A 22810-nucleotide genomic window follows, 5' to 3' on the forward strand; every position below is an offset into this window, starting at 1 on the left:
GTTTTGAACCTAGAGTTGAAGCAGTGATGACTGAAGAGAGAAAAGTCATATATGAGGACGAAGAATTTAAAGATGAAGATGCTTTCTCGGATGACTGCTTGTACTATGGATTGTTTGAAAAGCTCAATCGATCCTATCAAGAAATTCAAGAAGATATTGAGAGATCAAGAGCTCGAGTACAGAGAACAATACAGATAAGAGAAGACAGAGAAGCAAGAGAATCTTATATTCGAGCTAACAGGAAAGGAAGTGGATGGTATGAGATCAAAAGGAAAATGGACAAGTCAAAAAGCTATCACAAACTGGACCCTGGCAACATGAATCTTCTGAACACCATAGAGAAGTACATAAAGGACTATCCAAATATTCATGAGTTCTACTCTCAATTCAATAGGGTAATCACTGGCACCACTGTGAATATTCTAGCAAATTGATGTAAGATCACTGTCAACCACAGAGATGGACTTCAAATGAAGATCTCTACTAGTGTGCTAAAAAAGCTAAATATAGTGCAACTGTTTATCTTAGAATCAAAAATCCCGTGGTTGAGATCGAATGAGAAATAATACTTCAGAGACAAGCTATGGAAAATGATGATGGATGTATCTCCCCAAGCAATCTTTACTCCATTTGTGATCAAAGTATTTACAAATGGCAGATTGCAAAACATCACCATGTCTGATCAACAGATAAAAACCATTCGATATCTTCAACTCACTATCCTGGAAAGTTAAGTCAGGGGCAAAAGAGCAAAACTGGAAGCACAAGGAGTTAAAAGATCAGAAGCAGATTTTAAAGCTGCTAAAGTTCTATATGCTTATAGGCTCAATGACAAAACGATCAGGGATACAGAAAAGGACATGAAGAAAGTCACAAGAGATTATCATGAGATGGTGTTCATCAATGGAGAGCCAGAGATTAATCTTCTAAAAGATAGTGAACCTATAATTAGCACTAACAATGAAGGGGAACTAGTCTTTAGGATTAATAAAACACAAATTAAGATCAATGATTTCTGAACAAGCGGGTCAGAATCAATACATCAAGCCTTAATGGATGTCAAGCTCTTCATATGTAAGAAGGACAAGATTGCTTTGATCACAATCATTAAAATACTTGATGAAGTGGTGGAAGAAGAATCAATCAATGACACCAAGAGAGTACGAGGACATCCTAAAAGGATAACATCCTTCGTAATGTCAAAAAGATCTACAATGTTGTTTGATCTTGTTCCTAAGTGCTCCAAAGTCAAATATCTTCAGATGATGCTTTATGAGCTATATAATCCACCTCCCATTAATGCACTGGAAATAGAAGCTCGTGATTTGGTCCAAGCTAGACTGGATGTTCTTCATAATAGAAGCAAAGGATTATCTCTCCCAAAATCAACAAAATCAACTGATCCTAAAATGAAAGATCCCAAGAGAAAGTCTGTTGAGACTCAATCCACTCAAGAAGAAGAAGGTAATCAAGGTAAGAAGTCCAAGAAGATAATGTTAGATATATTTGTGATGACAAGTCTAATATGATTTGTTTTTAGTTTTCAGATCTTACTTAACAGGACAAATCAGGACTCAACTGGAAATTAGTACTTATACTGAAGTCAGGACTTAAGATATCAGAACTTAAGTTGTCAGAACTTAAGTTATCACGAGATATTTATCAGGAGATAATATCAGGACTTAATGAGACGTTCAGATAAGGAAGGCGGCTGATTGAAAGGAAAGATTATCAAAACAAACATAAGAAGAGATATGCATGGAGAAGAATTCTATGAAGAATAGAATACTTGGAAGAAAAGATAACTAGTTGATATATATTAGGAAGCAGAAATATATTCAATATCAATTAGAAGATTATCTTGTAAATGTGTAGTATATAAACACAGACATAGGGTTTACACTATATGTGTTATCTTAATCAAGATTATTATTCATTGTAACCCTAGCAGCTCTCGTGATAATTTGTTCATCACTGAGAGAGAACAATTCTTTGTAACAGAGTTTATTATGTTGAATAAAATATGTGTTCTGTTACTTGAGTTCTTATATTTTAATATACATACAGTAAAGATCCAAAAACAATCATGTCTGAAGATCCAAAAACAATCATGTCTGAAGAAGCACAAACTCCAACCAAGCCCACCAAAACTGAAGAAACTCCAAAGACTCAAATCCATAATCGATATGAGACTATTAGGGTTCCCATACTGAAACCTTCTGAGTACCCATATGGAAGGTGAGGATGTCTATGTTTCTGGAAGCTACATATCCAGAATACCTTGACAGAATTAATGAAGGACCACATAAGCCAACCAAGCTCTCTGTTGTAGTTGCAGATTTGCCAGCACAGACTGTACCAAAGGAGAAAAGTGAATATACAACTGAAGATATCTCATCTATTGCAAAGGATGCAAAGGTAAGACATTTGCTATTTAGTGCCATTGATAATGTCATGTCAAACAGGGTAATTAACTGCAAGACTACAAAGGAGATATGGGATGCCTTGGAGATAAGATGCCAGGGAACTGATTCAATTAAGAAGAATAGGAGGACTATACTCACTCAAGCGTATGAGCACTTTGACTCAAAACCTGATGAGTCATTAACTGGTTTATATGATAGATTTGTCAAACTTTTGAATGATCTGTCACTGGTGGATAAGGAATATGATCTTGAAGATACTAATCTCAAATTCCTTTTAGCTCTTCCTCAAAGTTGGGATTTGAAGGCCACAACTATAAGAGACAACTATGCTCTTGATAAAACTACTCTTGATGAAATTTATGGTATTCTCAAGAATCATGAACTTGAGATGGATCAAAGAAGCAAGAGGCATGGGAGAAAGTCAAGGACAGTTGCTCTTAAGGCTGAGGAGGAATCCCCTAAAGTGGCTGTATCAAAGAAAGCCAAAGGAAAGGCATTCATCACAAAGTCTGATACTGAGTCATCAAGTCCTGATAGTGATGAGGATTCAGAAACTGAAAGTCTATCTGAGATGGACCCTGATGAAGAGATGATAAAGCTGTGTGCTCTTATGGTGAAAGGAATCACAAAGATTGCATACAGGAAATTCAGAAGGGGAAAGAAGTTTTCCAGGAAAGGTGCAAATTTTGATAAGAAAGGTTTCAGAAAATCTGAAGGCAAAGGAGGAAAGTCTGACAGAGGAGATTACTCAAATGTCAAATGCTACAACTGTGGTGAGAAAGGCCACATATCTCCTGATTATAAGAAAGGAAAAAGTGATAAAGGTAAGGCTCTTGTCACAAAGAAGAAAAGTTGGACAGACACTTCAGATTCTGAAAGTGAGGTGAACTATGCCTTGATGGCAAATGCTGATAGCAGTTTTGAAGCTGCTGAGTTAAAGGTACCTCAAACAACTTATTCTTTTCATACTGATGATATTACTGAGTTGAGAAGATATCTTAAAACCATGTTCATTAGTTATAGAGATCAAACTTTAACATGTGAAAGATTAACTTCTGAAAATCTTGTTTATAAAAAGAGGAATGATTATTTAGAAAAAGAGTTAGTTATGTTCCATCAAACTCAAAAAGATAGAGATGATGCTTTCTATGTTAGAAATGAAGTGCTTAAAATGAATGAATCTCTAAAAACTGAGTTAGAAAAGGAAAGAGAGATTATCAGGACTTGGACTAACTCTGGCAGAACAACTCAGAATTTGTTAAGTAGTGGAAATTAGAAAGAGGGCTTAGGTTATGGAGATGATAAGAATAATAAAGGAACTGTAGAAATTGAGCCTATAGTTGTTAAACAAAAGCCAAAGGTAAATCATGTTAAGTTTGTAGCTGTAAAGTCTGATATTGATAAATCAGAAGTTAAAGAGAAATTAACTTCTAACAAACCAAAATAGGATAAGCCAACTGAAGTTAACATAGGCTTAATGACAAAGAAGCAGCTTAAGCATAAGCTGAAAGAAGTTAAGAATGTAAACAAAGTAAAGCCACATAGGAAAAATAGGAATGGAAAGTAAGGTGTGAATAAAAGCAATGATTATAAGCCTATTCCTAATGCTCCTAGAAAGAAATGTTATAACTGTGGAAATTCTAACCATCGGGCTTCTTTTTGCAGGAAGAATAAAAACATAAACTCCTTACCTTCAAAATCAGGAGTTAAGAGTCAGTCTATAAGATATAGGCCACAAATTTCTTATTTTCATTGTGGTAGTTTATGGAATTCCATTTATACTTGTAAGGAATATCATAGTTTGTACTATGATTATTATCAAATAAAACCTTCTTTAAAGAAAGATAACATTATTCCTTCTAGTGTAAGTTCTGATGCAAAGTCTGATACTGTAAATTCTGATAAGAAAAATGTTAACATAAACTCTGATGTTAAATCCGCTGCAAATGTTAACAAACTTAATAAGGCCAAAGGATCCAAGTAAGTCTGGGTCCTTAAAACTAATCATTAGTGGTCCTTGTGATTGCAGGGCAACAGGAAAAACATCATAGTTCTGGATAGTGGATATTCAGGACATATAACTAGAAATAAAGCCCTGTTGTTGGCCCAGTTATTTCTTATGGAGATGGAAACATGGGAAAAACTCTAGGATATGGCAATATCAATCTTGGGAATGTCATCATTGAAAAAGTAGCTCTAGTCTCAGGACTTAAACACAATCTGCTGAGTGTTAATCAAATCTGTGACAGAGGTTATCATGTGGATTTCTTTGAAGAACACTGTGAAGTTGTAAACAAATATATAGGCAAAGTTGTCATGGTAACATTTATGAAGCCAAGCTTTCAACAAGTTCTGATGGTTCTGCAATCTGTTTGTTAAGTAGATCATCAATTGAAGAAAGCTGGGATTGGCACAAGAAACTCTCTCATTTAAATTTCATCAATATAAATGAACTAGTCAAGAAAGATCTTGTGAGAAGACTGCCAAAATCAGTATTTGCTCTTGATGGTCTTTGTGATTCATGTCAAAAAGCAAAATAAAGAAAATCTTCATTCAAGGGCAAGACTGAATCTTCAATTCTTGAGCCTTATCACCTACTACATGTTGATCTATTTGGTCCAGTGAATGTCATGTCTATTGCAAAGAAGAAATATGTTATGGTTATAGTGGATGAGTTCACCAGATACACATGGGTGTATTTCTTGCACATAAAAAATAAAACTGCATCTATCTTGATTGATCATGTCAAACAACTAGATAAATTGGTTAAAGACTCTGTGAAAATCTTAAAAAGTGATAATGGCACTGAGTTCAAGAATTTGATTATGGAAGAGTTCTGCAAAGACCAAGGAATCAAGCAGGAATTCTCTGCTCCTGGAACTCCATAACAAAATTGAGTTGTTGAAAGAAAGAATAGAACTCTTATTGAAGCTGCACGAAATATGCTTGATGAAGCAAAGTTACCAATCTACTTTTGGGCTGAAGCTGTGCAAACTGCTTGTTTTACTCAGAATGTAACACTTATCAACAAGCATGGAAAGACACCATATGAGATGGTGAAGAAAAAGAAGCCAAATCTGAAGTATTTTCATGTATTTGGATGCAAGTGTTTTGTTCTTAAGACTCATCCTGAACAGCTATCCAAATTTGATCTAAAAGCAGATGAAGGAATTTTTGTTAGATATCCACTTTCCACAAAAGCCTTCAGAGTCTACAATTTAAGAACAAGGGTTGTCATGGAATCTATCAATGTCTCTTTTGATGATAAGAAGATTACAGGACTTGAAGATTTCAATGATCATGATCAGCTTAGATTTGAGAATGAAGTTTTAAATTCTGACTCTGTAAATCCTGACAGTCTAAATCCTGATACTGCAAACTCTGATGGGTTAAACTCTGATGTTATTGAAACTGTGGTGACTATGCCAAAGAAAAATGCACCTGTGCAGGGGGAGAATATTGAAGATATAACCACATCTCAAGAAGCATCAGAACCTAGAACAGGCTCTTCAAGTTCTGATTCATCAAGTTCTGATGGGCCAAGTTCTGATAATTCTGGAAACTCAAATTCTGATTCATCAAGTTCTGATGGGCCAAATTCTGATAATTTTGGAAACTCAAATTCTAAAGGATCCAACTCAGAGAGCATAATTTCAGGGGGAGCATCAGAAAATATTGATGGAGATAGCATGGATCATGGGGGAGCATCCAGTTCTAGAGATAACCTTCCATCTGCAAGGAAGTGGACTAAAGCACATACACCGTACTTATTATTGGAGATCATGAAGCATGTATTAGATCTAGAACAACAACATCAAATGAATGTCTCTATCATTCTTTTCTTTCTCAGATTGAACCAAAGAAAGTGGAAGAAGCTCTTCAAGATGCTGATTGGGTGCAAGCAATGCAGGAAGAGTTAAATGAATTTGAAAGAAATAAAGTCTGGACCCTAGTTCCAAGACCAAAGAACAGATCTGTTGTTGGTACAAAATGGGTGTTCAAAAACAAAACTGATAGTGATGGCATAATTACAAGGAATAAAGCAAGGCTGGTTGCAAAAGGATATTTTTTGGCTTATGCTGCTCACAAAAAGTTTACAGTCTTTCAAATAAATGTAAAAAGTGCTTTACTTAATGGAGAATTAGAAGAAGAAGTATATGTTGAACAACCTCCAGGTTTTGTAGATTCAAAATTTCCTCATCATGTCTACAGACTTGATAAAGAACTTTATGGCCTTAAGCAAGCTCCAAGAGCATGGTATGAGACATTAGCTCAGTTTCTTCTAGAAAGTGGATTTAACAGAGGGACTATCGACAAAATATTGTTTTATCTCAACCATGGAAATGACTTACTTTTGGTGCAGATATATGTTGATGATATCATTTTTGGTTCTACAAATGACAGACTTTGTAAAAGGTTTGCCAAGCTAATGCAGTCAAGATATCAAATGAGTATGATGGGATAACTTAGCTATTTTCTGGGCCTTCAAGTGAAGCAGAATGAATAAAGAACTTTTATTTGTCAATCTAAGTACACCAGAAATTTGTTGAAGAAATTTGGAATGCAAGACTATTCAAGTGCATCCACTCCTATGGCCACTACAACAAAATTGGATAAGGATACCAGTACATCAGTAGATATTACTGATTACAGAGGTATGATTGGCTCACTACTCTATCTAACTGCAAGTAGACCTGATATCATGTATGCTACCTGTCTTTGTGGAAGATTTCAAGAAGATCCAAGAGAACCTTACTTAACAGCTGCAAAAAGAATTTTCAAGTACCTTAAGGGTATAGCTGATCTAGGATTGTGGTATCCTAGGGAATCAGACTTTAAGCTAATAGGTTACTCAGATGCAGATTTTGCAGGATGCAAAATTGACATAAAAAGCACAAGTGGAAGCTGCCAATTTCTTGGAGGCAGATTGGTTTCTTGGTTTAGCAAGAAACATAAGTCAATTTCCACATCAACTGCAGAAGTAGAATACATTGCTGCAGGAAACTGTTGTGCACAGATTCTTTGGATGAAGAATCAGTTACTAGATTATGGGTTAACATATTCCAAAATCCCTATTTACTGTGATAATCAAAGTGCTATTGCTATGACAGGTAATCCAGTTCAACACTCAATGACAAAGCACATCAGCATAAGGTACCACTTCATAAGGGAACATGTGGATGAAGGTATAGTGGAATTGCATTTTGTTCCAACAGATCAACAACTAGCAGATATCTTCACAAAACCACCGTGTGAAGCTACTTTTACAAGATTGGTAAATGAACTTGGAATGGTTTCAGGTTCTTGCTCTAAATCTTCTTAGTTTATGTTCTGATACATCAGGCTTTATGATCAACATTTACAGATATTACTATCTAAGTGCTTAATTTGAAATTTTTGAAGTGCTGATTGTTGTCTGATGTGAATTTCTAAACTCTGCTAGTGATATGAATATTTCTGTGACTATTCAATCCAATGAGGATAATTGTGCTAAATGCTGACCTAGTAGTCTTTAATATACTAATAATCCCATATTTGAAGTAATTGTTTATGTGGAAATCTTTTAACACAAGCAAATTCTGATATTGAGCTTGGTTAAAGTTTACTTTGTGTATCTTATTACTAAGTCAAAAACTAGAATAGTGCTTCTTATCTGTTAAGTTATGATGTTAGTAAATCTGATGGATGTACTAAGTGTTGATAAGCCTCACTTATCAAAAGAAAAAGAAAGAAAAGAAATAAAAATCAGGTACTCCTTTAAGATCTAGAGTAAAAATGTGGAAGGGAAGACCCAAGTGCATTGCTGGTATTAAGTAATATGCATTAAAAAAGTAAAATAAAATTTTCTTGGTGACTTTTCAAATTCTCTGATTACTGGAGAAATACTCTGATAATAGCATAAATTCTGATAAGCAGTCGTGACTCACTTACACTGAGAAGCCACTGTAAAAAGGAATTTCAAAAGATGCATAAAATGAGCAGAAAACAGTTGAGGTGGACTCATGCATGAACTCATTCTATAGTCGACTTCAGATTAATAACAGATTTTGAGCAAAGTTCTTAGTTATGCCTTATTTCTAAGATGTACTGAAGTGAATCAGACTTTACTCTTTGTCTGATATTTAGCTTATTGCACACACTTACACTCCATATGAATGATGAGAATTACTATGGTGATAAATGTTGTTTCATATGAACAGTTTAAGTGTCAGTTGCATAAATTCTGAGGATAAGTTCTGATGGAAGTTCTGATGATTAAGTTCTGATAAAACCATATCAGTATTTATGTGAAGAATTACATAAATAAACATTCACTTTTCGAGTAAAGGAGCCATATTCTGATGACTTTTAAATTCTGATAATAATCAAGTTATGATGCTGACGTGGCAGTATTTATTTACTTGATTTATTTTTAGTCATTACTTGAACGGTCATATTTTTACAGAATATCGGTTTTTGTGAGATATAGCAGTAATAATCATTTGTTTAGTGGGAACAGTTTTTTTTAAAACTAAAAATGTGCAATGTAATCATTACTTATTTACCGTGCCCATTAATTTTTGTCTTAACTACTGCATAGCTGACAGGTGTAAAGGTCTATTCCACTTCTTAACAACTGCTGTCACGTGGGTTGTCTAAGTAAAAGAGATAAAAGATTTTCAAATCTTTTATTCACATATCTATTCTATTCACTCTCTCTCTTTTTCTTATTCTCTCACATTTTCTGACGGTTTTCTATATAGATATTTCATTAAACACTTTTCAGGAAAACTAATTTCTCACTTACTTCTGATGGCGCCCAAGGATTTAATTGTTGATGGAGCCAAGTTTGTACCAAATAACTATGCTACAATCCTGAACAAGGATGAAGCTCTATCAGATCTGGACTTTGTGCAAGATTTATTAGCCAAGAGTGAGATTGGGTATGCTTTGACCCAACCTCAAACTATTTCAAGCAAACAAGTGCTGACATTTTGGCGAACTGTGCTTTTTGATAATGGTGGTGCTACTGGTACTCCAAGCATTGTTTTCACATCAGGAGATGTCGAGCATGTTGTTACTCCTGGAGCAGTTCGTAAAGCTCTCCACATACCTGAAGGTTGTACATTCTCAACAGTGGAGGATCCTGTTTTATAGCAGCTTATGGCCAGTCTGGACTATGAGAAAAGTTTAGGAAAGCTGGGTCAACTGAAAAGATCAAATATCACAAAGGAATGGAGCTTATTCTTTGATTGTATCACAAAGGCATTCGCCAATAAATGCTCCAACTTTGATGCTATTCCCATCATGAGTCAGAAAATCGGGTATGCCCTTATTCATCAAACTCACTTTGATTTTGCAAGTGCTGTGCTAGGTTTCATAGGGGATAGGATGACAGAGGATAGGAATGTAGTATACTTTGCTAGATTCTGTCAGCTTATATATACTTTTTGTTGTGCTGATGAATCCCAACTAGACAGTGATTTAATTCCACCCTTTAAGCTTATAAAAAGGGCTTTTAATGATTTGTTAAATGCTGACAATAAGAAACAAGTGCTGAGACCCTTACAGATTCCTCAGTCAGTAAAACAGATCTTGGTAAATGCTGATCCACAAGCATATACATCTGTCTATCCTGATGTCCAACCCACCAACTCATCAAAACCAACCCAATCTTCATCCGCACCTATCACAACTACACAAACACCTCAAACTTCTCAACCTCAACCAACTCAACCCTCCATCGGGACATATTACAAACCAACACAGTCATCTCAACCTCAACCTTCAACACATCCAGTGAAGCCTTCATCTTCAAAACCCAAGAGGACTAAGATAGAACCTCAGTCTCAACAGAAGAGAAGGAGAATTGTTCTGAGAGATGAGTCAGATAATGAGGAATAGGTTTCAATATCAGAACCTGTTGTTGTAGAAGCTGAGAAGATCTCTTCTCAGAAAGATACTGAAACTGGGAGTTCTAGGCCCCTCAAAAGGCTTAGAAAGCTAAATTCTGATGATGAAGCTCCCAAAGTCTCAACATCAGCAAAGAGACTTAAAAAGCAAAGAGCCAGGAGGGCTGTAAGTGAATCATCACACTCTGAAGAAGTTCTGGAAGAAGCAGTTAAAGAAGGGGGTCAGGAATCTCTGATCCCAATAGAACCTATAGTAATTGAATTAGTTCCCACTGCTGAATCAGACTTTACTCCAGCTCAAAAGTCTCATATTCAAGAGCAAGAGGATATTGCATAACAAGTGCATACACCTCATGTGTCTCCTATAATTGATCCAATACATGCTGAAGACCCAGGTACAAGTGTTGAAATAGACATACATAAATTGGTTGTGACTGAGGTTATGTACTTGGAAGCTCCACCAACTCAACTCACTCCACCAACAACACCAATTTTGGATGCTGATTTCAATGCAGACATTCCAACAACACCAGTTCTGAATTTAGATGATGAAGATCAGATTGAAGGTGGGCATGAAAATTTGGATGTTGATCAGAACTTAGTTGCAGATCAGAATTTAGAGGATGATGTTGAAGCCTTTATAGCCTTATATACTGTTATTTTATCAGAGGACGCTGATACTGCAGCGTCTGTAAGTTCTGATGTTGACAATGCTGAATCTACTGGTGAAGCTGCTACTAATCTAGATGCTGATGCAGCTGGTCCTTCAGGACATGCACCTCAATAAACAGTTAATAAAGCTGATTTGATCAAGAAGTTTGTTAGAGAGGATGCACCAGTACCTTGGAGTGAAACTCCTAGAGGAAAGGAGTGGACTAAGGAATAGAACATAGTTAGTTTTGTTCCTGCTGAAAAAATTCTTGCTGAGCACCTGGCTAAGGCTGATGAAATGCTGATAAATGATGATTTCAAGGCACAGCTGAGAGTTACTGCAATGAGTACTAGGCACCTTCAAGGTCAACACTCAATAACTCATGACAAGGTGAACAAAATTCAAGAATCACTGATCCAGCAAGATATGAATATCAAATTGGAAAAGAACAGTTTTGTTAAGCCAGCCTTTGACCAAATTGGGTATATTGAAAAGACTCAGGAGAAGCAACAAGATCAGATTTATGAAATTCTAAAGAATCAAGCTTCTCAGCAAACTCAACTCAATGAGATCCAATTCTCAGTGTAATTGCTTGTCTCTCTTCTTCTACCTGCTGATGCCAAAAAGAGGGAGAAAGTGATTAAGTTCAAATGCAAATCTAGTCAAGTACTAAAGGGTAAGGATGATGGAAATGATGACCATGGAAACTCTGGAATGGGTAGAGGTCATGATCAAGGCAAAGGTTTTTCATCAAGCAAAGCTGGAACCACAAGTCAAAGAATAAGTTCTGATACTGGGAGAAAAATAAGTTCTGATACTGGTAAAAGGATAAGTTCTGGTGAACATCTGGAACTTGATGAAGAGATTTCCAAAAGGCTATTCCTAAAAGACAATCCAGGCATGGATATTGAAAGTTTGAAGGAAGAAGAAGCCAGACTTAAAGCAGAAAATGTCAAGTCAAAGTCTAAAGCTCAAGTCATGGAAAAGAATCCACCTAAGCCTAAGGGCATTGTGATTAAAGAAAAGAAAAATTCTGAGGCAACCAAAGCCAAATCACAAGTGGAGGTAGATCTTAGATCCAAGGGCAAAGCAAAAATTGATGAACCTGTAAAGGTATATATGCCAATCATGGATCTGGAGACAATATCTGATGAAGATGCTAGTCTGATTTTGAAGAAAAAGGATATTCAAACAACCTCTGACATAGCTCATGTTGTTCAAGATCAAGATTTAGTAAATTCTGATATTACAGTGAAGCAAGCAACCTCTGACATAGCTCAAGTTGGCTTGATATCAGAAGATAAAGAAAAGGAAACCTCTGACATTGCTCATGTTAAACCTTCAAAGATACTACTACCAGGATTCACCAAAGCTCAACAAACTCAACCTTTGAAGACTACATCAAGTGGTTTTGAAGCAAGAGTTGTTCAAGGAAAGGAAGCAAGATATAAATCAAGATTGGGTAGTTCTAAAGAGAAGAGAATAAACAATACTACCAGTGCTCCAACTTCCTTAAGTGAACCATGAGTAGGAGCAACTCCTGAGAGATTGAATCAACTTGAATCTGTACAAATGGTTTACCACTTTGTTTTGAAAGAAGATATCATGTTATATTTATGACAGATGGGAGGGTATTCCAGATCAGGGAGAATGCTATTCCATTGAAGTATTTTGAAGAACTGGAACATGTTCTATTTCTACTTCAAGTGAAAAACAGGTCAATAGATGGTGCTGTAGGTTATTTAAAATCAAATATTCAAAGACAGAAGAGGCTTTACTCTGTAAAGTTTGACAGCCCATACTATCCTAAGTACAGATCTCACAGTGGAGATATTGTTGAAATGAAGCCTAATACTGCTAAAATCATTACTACATTTTCTGGTATTAAGGAACTTGAATTCAATCTGGAGTCTGATAAAGCCTATATCATCAGACTGGATCATGATATAAGAAAAGCTAAAATAAATGATCTCAGGGCTGCTATCTTTCAAACTGTTGAAGATACAGTTGAACTGAAAAATACTAAAAGGAGGATGGTCAATGAACTTGAATATGCTGAGAGATGTCTGTTGAATAACTATCTCAGAACAAATCCTGATATCAAAGAGATCATAAATTGAAGCCAAGTCAAAGATCTACAACTACTTAAATTCTGAAGGATATACAGACTGAAGCTGATATCAAACTTTAAAGATGGTAAAGCTACAAGGACTGTAAGTTGTAGTTATCTAGTCAAATTCTCATGCATTTGTACTTAATATTTTTGACATCATCAAATATCTGTTAAACTTGTATATTATGCTAATTTACAAGTTGAGGGAGATTGTTAGATATATTTATGATGTCATGTCTAATATGATTTGTTTTTAGTTTTTAGATCTTACTTAACAGGACAAATCAGGACTTATCTGGAAATTAGTACTTATACTGAAGTCAGGACTTAAGATATCAGAACTTAAGTTGTCAGAACTTAAGTTATCAGGAGATAATATCAGGACTTAAGGAGACGTTCAGATAAGGAAGGCGGCTGATTGAAAGAAAAGAAGATCAAAACAAACATAAGAAGAGATATGCATGGAGAAGAATACTATGAAAAATAGAATACTTGGAAGAAAAGATAACTAGTTGATATATATTAGGAAGAAGAATTATATTCAATATCAATTAGAAGATTATCTTGTAACCGTGTAGTATATAAACACAGATATAGGGTTTACACTATATGTGTTATCTTAATCGAGATTATTATTCATTGTAACCCTAGCAGCTCTCGTGATAATTTGTTCATCACTGAGAGAGAACTCTTTGAAACAGAGTTTATTGTGTTGAATAAAATATGTGTTCTGTTACTTGAGTTCTTATATTCGATTTGATTGTAGTAAACACTGTATTCAACCCCCTTCTACAGTGTGTGTTACCTAACAGACAAAGACAAAGAAGACATAGATAATTTGTTCAGGCTAGAGGAACACTTCTTTGTAATTTGTAATTTAAGAAATCTGGAATTGAATATGTAATCCAGAATGTATTTAATATCTTTATCTATTTTGAGGTTGTATTTTTTCTTATTGTCAGTTGAGTTATCCTTAGGGATTTTCTTGTCGAACTCTAACAATTAAATAAGGGGAGATTGTAAAGAATAATGTAATGTAACATGTAATCGAGGAATTATAACTTAACATGAAACAAAAACAGATAAACAATATTAAACTGTGAAGCACGGGAACCCTAAAGATGAAGACATTATCCATACAAAGAATTAAAAGATGCAAATGACTCTCTAAGTCCACACTCAGGTCATGGGAAGAAGTTCATTAACATGTTCAAGCCTCCTTGAAGAATAAGACATCAAAGGACTTCCAGTATCAGTTATATGGTATGATTTGAATTATTGAAGATCAGGGGTTCAGTGATTGAAGCTAGAAATAACCTTTCAAGATGTATCAGCTTTGCAGTGCAAAAGGAATTGAATTATATCAACTCATGTTAGTTGTTTGTGAACCATACCAGTGCACTAAACATCAACAATTCAGAAGAGATTTAATTCAGTAACACAGGAAAAATAGAATTGATACAGCTATTGGAGACAAAGAAATTCACAAAGGCAAATGTTAGTCGCATGTTGACATATGAGTCATAGGTTGACATGCCAGTCACAGGTGTACATTATTAGTCGCAGGGTGGTATGTTAGTCTCAGGTTGATATATTAAGTCGCAGGTTGATATGATTAGTCGCAGGTTGGAATTGGTCGTAGGTTGAGAACTTAGCCAATTTAAGTTCTTAGTCGTAGGTTTATTCCTCGGTCACAGGTTAACAATTACTTAGTCGCCAGTTGGTACTTGAAGGATTTTAGAATTGTAATGAAGCAAATTCAAATGAAATAAGTGGTCCAAATTAAGCCACCCGTCCAAGTGAATTTGAAGATTACAAAGCAGCAAAATGAATTTGTATTCTTTTGGTTATCTTATTCAATTCAACATAAAGTGTTTACGGGAGCTCCCTTAAAGCACCTCATTTAAACATAGAGTTGTGTTACTGAATTTATTGTAGTTAATCAAATTATTGATTAGATTGTAGCAACCTCAAGGATTATATTAATAAAATATTATATTCCTCGAATTGTTTTTGTGTCTATTTTGATTCTGTACTTATAGCGAAGAACTGTAAACGAATCGAAAAAGATTGCAGGTATCATATTCAACCCCCCCCCATCTACGATACTTTGGGACTAACATAGAAGTATTATTTTACCTAATATAAATAGCCTAATTATTATTAATTATTAAAAATTAACTATTAAAAATTCTAAAAATTGTGCAAAATTCTCCGAAGAACGGGTCGGGTTTGAAATCGGGTCGAAGAATTAATCGATGATTTTGATCAATTTTTTGAACCAAATCAAGTCATGTGAGTACTCAAATTCATCCTTTTGATTTGTTCTTTCAATTTCTAGCATCAATTTCATGTTTTAGTCTGTTATTTTTCAATTTCGATTTCTAGGGTTTGTACTCGAATTGGGACTTTTTGATTTTAGGGTTATTAGGATGATTTGATGATTGATATAGCTTCTTTGTGATATTTGCAATCGATTCATGGTGATTAATTGAACAAACGATTCCTGGATAGTAAAGTTCGATTATTAGGGTTTATGTGAATTTTTGTTTAATTATTTTTTTATTTTTGAGATATCTGAGATATGATTGAGTATAGGGGTTTGATTATACGTGTTATAAGCTTTATTTTGATTTATAAAACATGAAATTTGGTATACGATTTAGGCAGATGGGAGTTTGGCCGGATTTTAAGTCGGGAAATTGGTATAAGGGTTATGGAACTGATTTGATGCTTGATTAATGTTTAGAACTAAGTTTACAATCGATTTCATGTAAAAATTTGTACAAATGGTTCGTGTTTTGGCCTGAAATCGAGTTCGTCGGAGATGATACGCGGTGGCTGGAGTTCTTTAGGGTTTTGGCCGGAGAAAACGACATCGTGATTGTTGATTGATATAAACCAGGGAGTTGTGTTCCTGGGTTGATATTGTATAAAAAACACCTGAAAGCGTGAACCAACTCTGCCTGGATTCGCTTGAATTAGGTTGGCCGGAAAATTTTCCGGTGGCCGGTTTCCGGGTTCTTGGTGACCCGTTTTGTTCATATTGACCCGGTTGCAACCCATTTTACAACCCGGTTTTGATCCATTTTGTCAGAAATCCATTTTATGACAACTATTTCTGGAATTTTAATTGATATTTTACTTTTATTAATTATAAAAATTAGTTTTATTTATTTTATAAATTGATTAATTAATTATTTTATTTATTTATTTTATAAATAATTCTGAAATATTTTCTAAAATTTAAAATTAATTAATTAATTAATTATTTCTTTAATTATTTATTGTTTAAAAATGATTAATTATTTTGATAGTTAATCAAATTATTTTCAATGAATCATAATAAATTCATTTTAATTCCAAAAATTATGGAAAAATCATTTTTAATTCTGATTTTTCCTAGATAATTATTTAAAAATATTTTTAGGGTTCAATTATTTTGAATAATTAAATATAATGAATAATAAATTGATTTATTCTTATTTATCGAATAATAATTGAACCGTGTATCCGATTTAAACGAAACGAAAGCCCTTCGACTCGGAAAAATGATTTGTTTTCATTAAAAATAGTTTCAATGCCTAATTTTTTTTAGAAGCGAGTCGGCTTTCGGTATTTATTTATTTATATGCCCTGTTACTTATAGAGATGAGTTCAATAAATTCTGAAAAATAGAAAATGAGCCATATATTGTTCAGTGATGCGAATAGCGAGTCGATTTTGATTCTAAAAATTATTTTAAACCTAGAATGACTATGTGACTTATGTGGTTAGTTGAGTCTTATTTGTTGATCATTATTATATGAGTCAATTATAAGCGTACGGGTAGATGATATCGGTTACGTGAAGTCGATTTGAAACGTGATTGAAATACAAGTTAACTATATAATCCTATTTCTTTGATAGATATGAAGCCAACAAGGAGGACCGAGCCAGGGTTAGGGAACAGTGATTTATCTTGTGGTAGATCGCGCGAAAGGCAAGTTTTTCCCCTATTCTAAATTCAGAATAATGAATTGCTTTCAGATTCTTATCGTAGTTATACACTGATGATTCCTGTTCACAAACACGAATACACAATTATTATTCCTTTATTCATATTTCATTTTAATTCCTGATTTCTCCTAATTCATTAAATCCTCTATTCATATTCCAATAATTTATATGTATATATCCTGATATATTTCGATGTTAGGATACACCAAAGCATACTGATCATTCCGGTTGCTCATCTATGGACTAGATAGTGATAACTAGGATCAGGTATACAGTTGATCCTAAGGTTCAGAAATTTACCAGATACTTGTGTTGGGCCGTAGAGCTTGGGTACCCGAATGGATTTATACATTGAGGTATAGATCTGCACTGTATCCTTGCTGATCCGCAAGATATAGGGGCAAACTTGTGTCCAGTTTAGTTTATTGATACTCGCCGATGATGGCCTTTATTCTTCGCTTGCGAGGTTATATCTTTATAGATGTAACCGAATTATCGGTGCATTTAGCTTTATTATAATATTGTTTATATATTGTGGACTTGTTGAGCAACTTATGGATCACCCCTTTTTTGTTGTTATTCAACTTATTATTTTCTATTAAGAAGGAAAATGAAACCTATATGGACTCGCGTGGTAATGAAGCGAGTCAAGCAGCGGGACCCTCTAATACCAAAAGTGCTAATACCGATTCAGGAAGAAAGCTTTTAGTTACCTGAGCAGGTGTAATGTAGATGTATAATGTGTGTGTTTTAATAAAGATGAATTTAGTTTAAAATATGTTTCGACAATGGTTTATAATAAAGAGAGTTCTGTGAGATTTTGAATTCGGTTTGTAATAAAGGTAGAGTGTTGTTCTTATTTCATACTTTAATCTAAAAAAATCCTGGTTAGTATTAAAGGGGTTAGATATGTATATGCTTAATTGTTATACCGGTTTGGTAATAAGCTAGTAACCCCCGGACTTATACCCCGGGTTTGGAGGGTGTTACAGATCCCTTAGTAGAATTTGATACTAAGTCTGCAACAGTACTTTGAAATATTGGTTCTTGTGTGACTTGAGGTGTAGAAGCTTCTTCAACCCTTTGAACTGAAGGTTCTTGTGTGCTTCCCTCAAAGATAGGATCATGGATAAGAACATCCAATTCAGCAATGTGCTTTTGATGAGCTGCCTTGTCTTGTAGTATATTCATAATGTCATCAACCACATAAATATGACTTCCTTGAGCAATGTCAGGAATAGTCAAATGTGAGAACATTCTTGCACCTACACTTTGAGCAGGTGGTTCTTGTGTAGTTGGGGCTTTAACAGGGACATCTTCACTTTGAGAAGATGGTTCTTGTGAACTTTACCCCTTCTGTGGTGATTGAAGTGTGATCTTCTTGGATTTAGAAATATATGAAGTCTTTTCTTTTCTCTTGATAGACTTCAGTAGATCAACTTCCTTAGAAATTTCAACTGCCATGGCTGTTTTTGTTGTAGAAATTGTCTGATTAAGAATTATCATAAACTTCTCAGGAATTGCTTGAGACCTGTCAGAATGTGAAAAAGATTTATCAGGATTTGTAGATTCCTGATCCAGAGCAATATCAGTCAATACTTGAAGACCATCTGGTTTCTTGTGAATCTTGTCTACTAACTTTATTAATCTTTTTTTCTTAGGTTTAGCAGCTACAACCAAATTTTTATCTTCTCCTGTACTATCACCATTAAACTCCATTAGTCTAGTAGGCTTCTTAAAAACAATTGGACCATCACTGTCACTGTCAGAGTGTGATGATTCATCAACTAGTTCATTACTAGTTCTAACTTTCCTTTTCTTGCTTTTTGCAAGCTTCTTCTTCTAATTCTCCATTCAGAAAGGCAATTTTGACATCCATCTAAAAGACCTTGAATTTCTTATGAGCAGCATATGCTAAGAAGATTCAAATAGCTTCCAGTCTTGCAACAAGAGAAAATGTCACATCATAAGCAATACCTTCTTATTGCGAGTAGCCCTTTGCAATAAGTCTAGCTTTATTCTTGACTTATTGTGCCATCTGAATCTGTCTTGTTCTGAAAAACCCATTTTGTGCCAACTACTGATTTATTCTTTGGCCTTGGGACAAGTTTCCAAACTTCATTCCTTTCGAACTCATTCAACTCCTCCTGCATTGCTTGAATCTAATCAACATCCTTTAGTGTGTCTTCTACTTTATTTAGTTCTTTCTTAGAAAAGAAGTTGTGATAAAGACATTCATGTTCAGTTACACTTCTTGTTTGGAATCAAGCCATAGGATCCCCTATGATAAGATCAGGTGTATGATAATTTTTCCATTTTACATCCTTTGGTAGTTCAGTCTCATTTCTTGATTCTCCCCTACACTTGTGTTGTCATCTCCATGTGAAGCTCCCCTTATGACATTGTTATCTAATCCAGATTGAGAAGGGCTTCTGTTTGAAGACTAGTTACTAGACTAATTTTGATTTTCTGTTGAATGATTTCCTCCTGATGAGCTATCATCTGTGTTGCTTAAGAAATTTTCAGTAGATCCTGTATTTTCTGGTTCATCTTCATTATCAGAATTTGAATTACTAGTGTTGTCACTTTCTATTTGTGGATGTTGGTCCCCCTCAACATGTGGATCTTCATGAACTAACACTAAATCAGGATCAGAGTCATCATCAGGATCTGACTCATTGTCAGGATATGGCTTGTCTCCGGAGTGGAGTAAATCTTCAGAATGTAAAAGATCTCCAGACTTGAGTCTTTTATTTGCAAACACAAGTTCTTCATGCGAGTCTTCTTCAATTCCAGTGATATTCTTGTCATCAAAGGAAATATGAATTGATTCAACAATGGTCCTCGTTCTCAAATTGAAGACTTTGTATGCTTTTGACGAAGGATACCCAACAAAAATGCCTCCATCAGCTTTTCTGTCAAATTTTCCAAGCATTTCAGGGTGTGTTCTTAGAACAAAATACTTGCATCCAAAGATGTGTAGATGATTTAAGCTTGGTTTCTTTTCCATGATCATTTGATAAGGAGTTAATCCATGTCTGTTGATCAGAGTCAACTTCTGAATATAATAGGCAGTATTGACAACTTCAGCCCAAAAGTATATTGGTAGATTAGCTTCCACTAGCATAGTTCTACCAGCTTCAATAAGCGTCCTATTTTTCTTTCTACAACACCATTTTGTTGAGGTGTTGCAGTAGCTGAGAATTGTTGAGAAATTCCTTTGTATCTGCATATCTCATCCATCTTGCTGGTTTTGAACTATGTCCCATTGTCACTTCTAAAAATTTGAACTTTGTACTTTGTGCTATTTTCACTCAGTCTCAGATGATCCAGTAGAATTTCAGCTGTTTCATTCTTAATGTACAAGAAAAACACCCGGGCAAATCTAGTGTATTCATCAACAACAACTAGAGTATACCTTTTCTTGTTGATTGACATGACATTCACAGGACCAAAGAGATCCAAGTGCAGCATTTGATATGGATTTTTGATGGATGATTCTGACTTGCTCTTGAAAGAGGTTCTTCTTTGCTTAGATTGCTGACATGCATCACATAGACCATCAGGGGGGCAGTACATGTTAGGCAGACCTCTTACTAAATCTTTCTTCACTAGTTCATTGATATTATTGAAATTGAGGTGAGAAAGCTTCTTGTGCCAATTTCAACTTATCTTCTGATGCCTTGTTTACCAAACAAGTTTCATAAGTGCATAAATTGAAGTTAATCTAAACCAGTCTCTATGGGAATGAACTAGAAAAAATTCCATATTACTTGCGAACGCGTATACTTGCATGAATATTAGCACGTGTTTTCGTCCTAACAAGTTTTTGGCTCCGCTGTCGGGGACTCGGTGTTAATTTTTAATTAATGTGCTTGTCATCAATGGTCATTAAAGTTCACTGACTCAGATATTTTACTTACTTCTTTTTTGTTATTTTTTCAGGTACTCTAGAGAGCGTTTATGCTAACGCGTTCTCGATCTCGAAAGAGAATGCTGGATAAAGCGGAGGAAGTAGTTGAAGAAGTTTTTGTTGAGGAGAAAGTTGAAGAAGAAGAAGCTCTAATCATAATGGGTGAACCAACAGCGGATCCGAAGGCTTTGATGGACTATTCTCAGCCAAAGATCAATGATATTCAGTCTAGCATTATCAGTCCATCCATCACAGTAACACCTTTGAAATCAAGTCGAGCACGATTCAGATGATACATAATTCAGTTCAGTTTGAGGGTTCTCCTATAGAAGATCCCAACATGCACATCAGAGATTTCATCGAGATCTGTAACACTTTCAAGTTCAGTGGAGTTTCTAAAGATGCTATTAAGTTGAGGCTTTTCCCATTCTCTCTCTGCTAGTTGCATTCTCTACCACCGGATTCTATCACAAATGGGAGGATCTTGCTCAAAAGTTTCTAACTAAATTCTTCCCTATGGCGAAGATAGCTGCAATCAGATACGCACTTTCTCAATTTGCTCAGCAATCGGGAGAATCTTTGTGTGAGGCTTGGGATCACTACAAGGAGATTCTTAGGAAGTGTCCTCATTATGGGATGCTTGAATGGATGATCATTAACTGCTTTTATAATGGTTTGGGAGCACAGTCTAGACCCATGCTTGATGCAGCATCAGGTGGAGCCTCATAGGCTAAAAGCTACGATGATGCTTATGAGTTGATTGAGCTGATGGCTGCTAATGAATACCAGAACCCAACTCAGAGAATGCCTCAAGGCAAGGTAGCAGGAATTCTGAAAGTGGACACAGCTACTGTTATAGCTGCTCAACTTTAAGCTTTGACGATGAAGGTGGATTCTTTGGCTAATTATGGAGTTAATTAGATCACTAGTGTCTGTGAGCTTTGTGCTGGTGCACATGAGACGGAGCAGTGTGCTATTTCTAGTGAATCAGCTCAGTTCGTGAGCAACTTTCAGAGGTCGCAGCAACCAGCTATAGCCACCTATCATCCGAACAACAGTAATCATCCTAACTTCAGCTGGAGCAACACTCAGAATGCGATGCAACAACCTTATCAGCAATATGCAGCAAAGTAATTCAACCCTCCAGGTTTTCAACAACTACAATATACACCAAGACAACAACTCCAACTGTAACAATCTTATGAAAAATCCGAATTAGAGGAGTTGAGGCTCATGTGCAAAAGCCAGGGGTTTCTATTAAGACCTTGGATAATCAAAATGGTCAGATTACCAATGCCTTATTGAATCGACAACCTGGTACACTCCCTAGTGACACAGAAGTTCCAGGAAAGAAGGGAGCAAAAGAGCAGGTTAAGGCAATTACATTAAGGTCTGGGAAGGTTGCACACCCCGAAAAATCTCGAGTTCCAAAATCTGAAGTTGTGGCTGAAGAAGATGTGCAGAAGGAAGCAGAAGTGGAAACAAGGAAGAAAACTGTGGAACACGCTCCTCCTGAGGGTAATACAGGGGAGAAATAGGTCTATCCTCCACCTCCTTTTCTTATAAGGATGCAGAAGCAAAAGTTGGATAAGTAGTTTGCTAAGTTTCTGGAGGTGTTCAAGAAACTTCATATCAATATACCTTTCGCTGAAGCTCTTGAATAGATGCCTAGCTATGCGAAGTTTATGAAAGGTATTCTCTCTCAGAAAGTGAAGCTCGATGACTTTGCTCTTACGGAGGAATGTAGTGCTATGCTGCAACAGAAGTTGCCTCCGCAGCTTAAAGATCCTCAAAACTTTACTATTCCTTGCACCA

At 35.4% G+C, this 22810-nt stretch overlaps 1 non-coding gene across 1 annotated transcript; it reads right to left on the reverse strand.

Moving 5' to 3' along the window:
* Positions 1–21526: 21526 nt before the first annotated feature.
* On the reverse strand, positions 21527–21633 carry LOC141681163 (small nucleolar RNA R71). The gene has a single exon (XR_012558605.1). It is a non-coding gene; the product is annotated as a small nucleolar RNA R71 (small nucleolar RNA).
* Positions 21634–22810: the final 1177 nt, after the last annotated feature.

Source organism: Apium graveolens, chromosome 8 (genome assembly GCF_009905375.1).
Source record: "Apium graveolens cultivar Ventura chromosome 8, ASM990537v1, whole genome shotgun sequence".
Lineage (NCBI taxonomy): Eukaryota > Viridiplantae > Streptophyta > Magnoliopsida > Apiales > Apiaceae > Apium > Apium graveolens.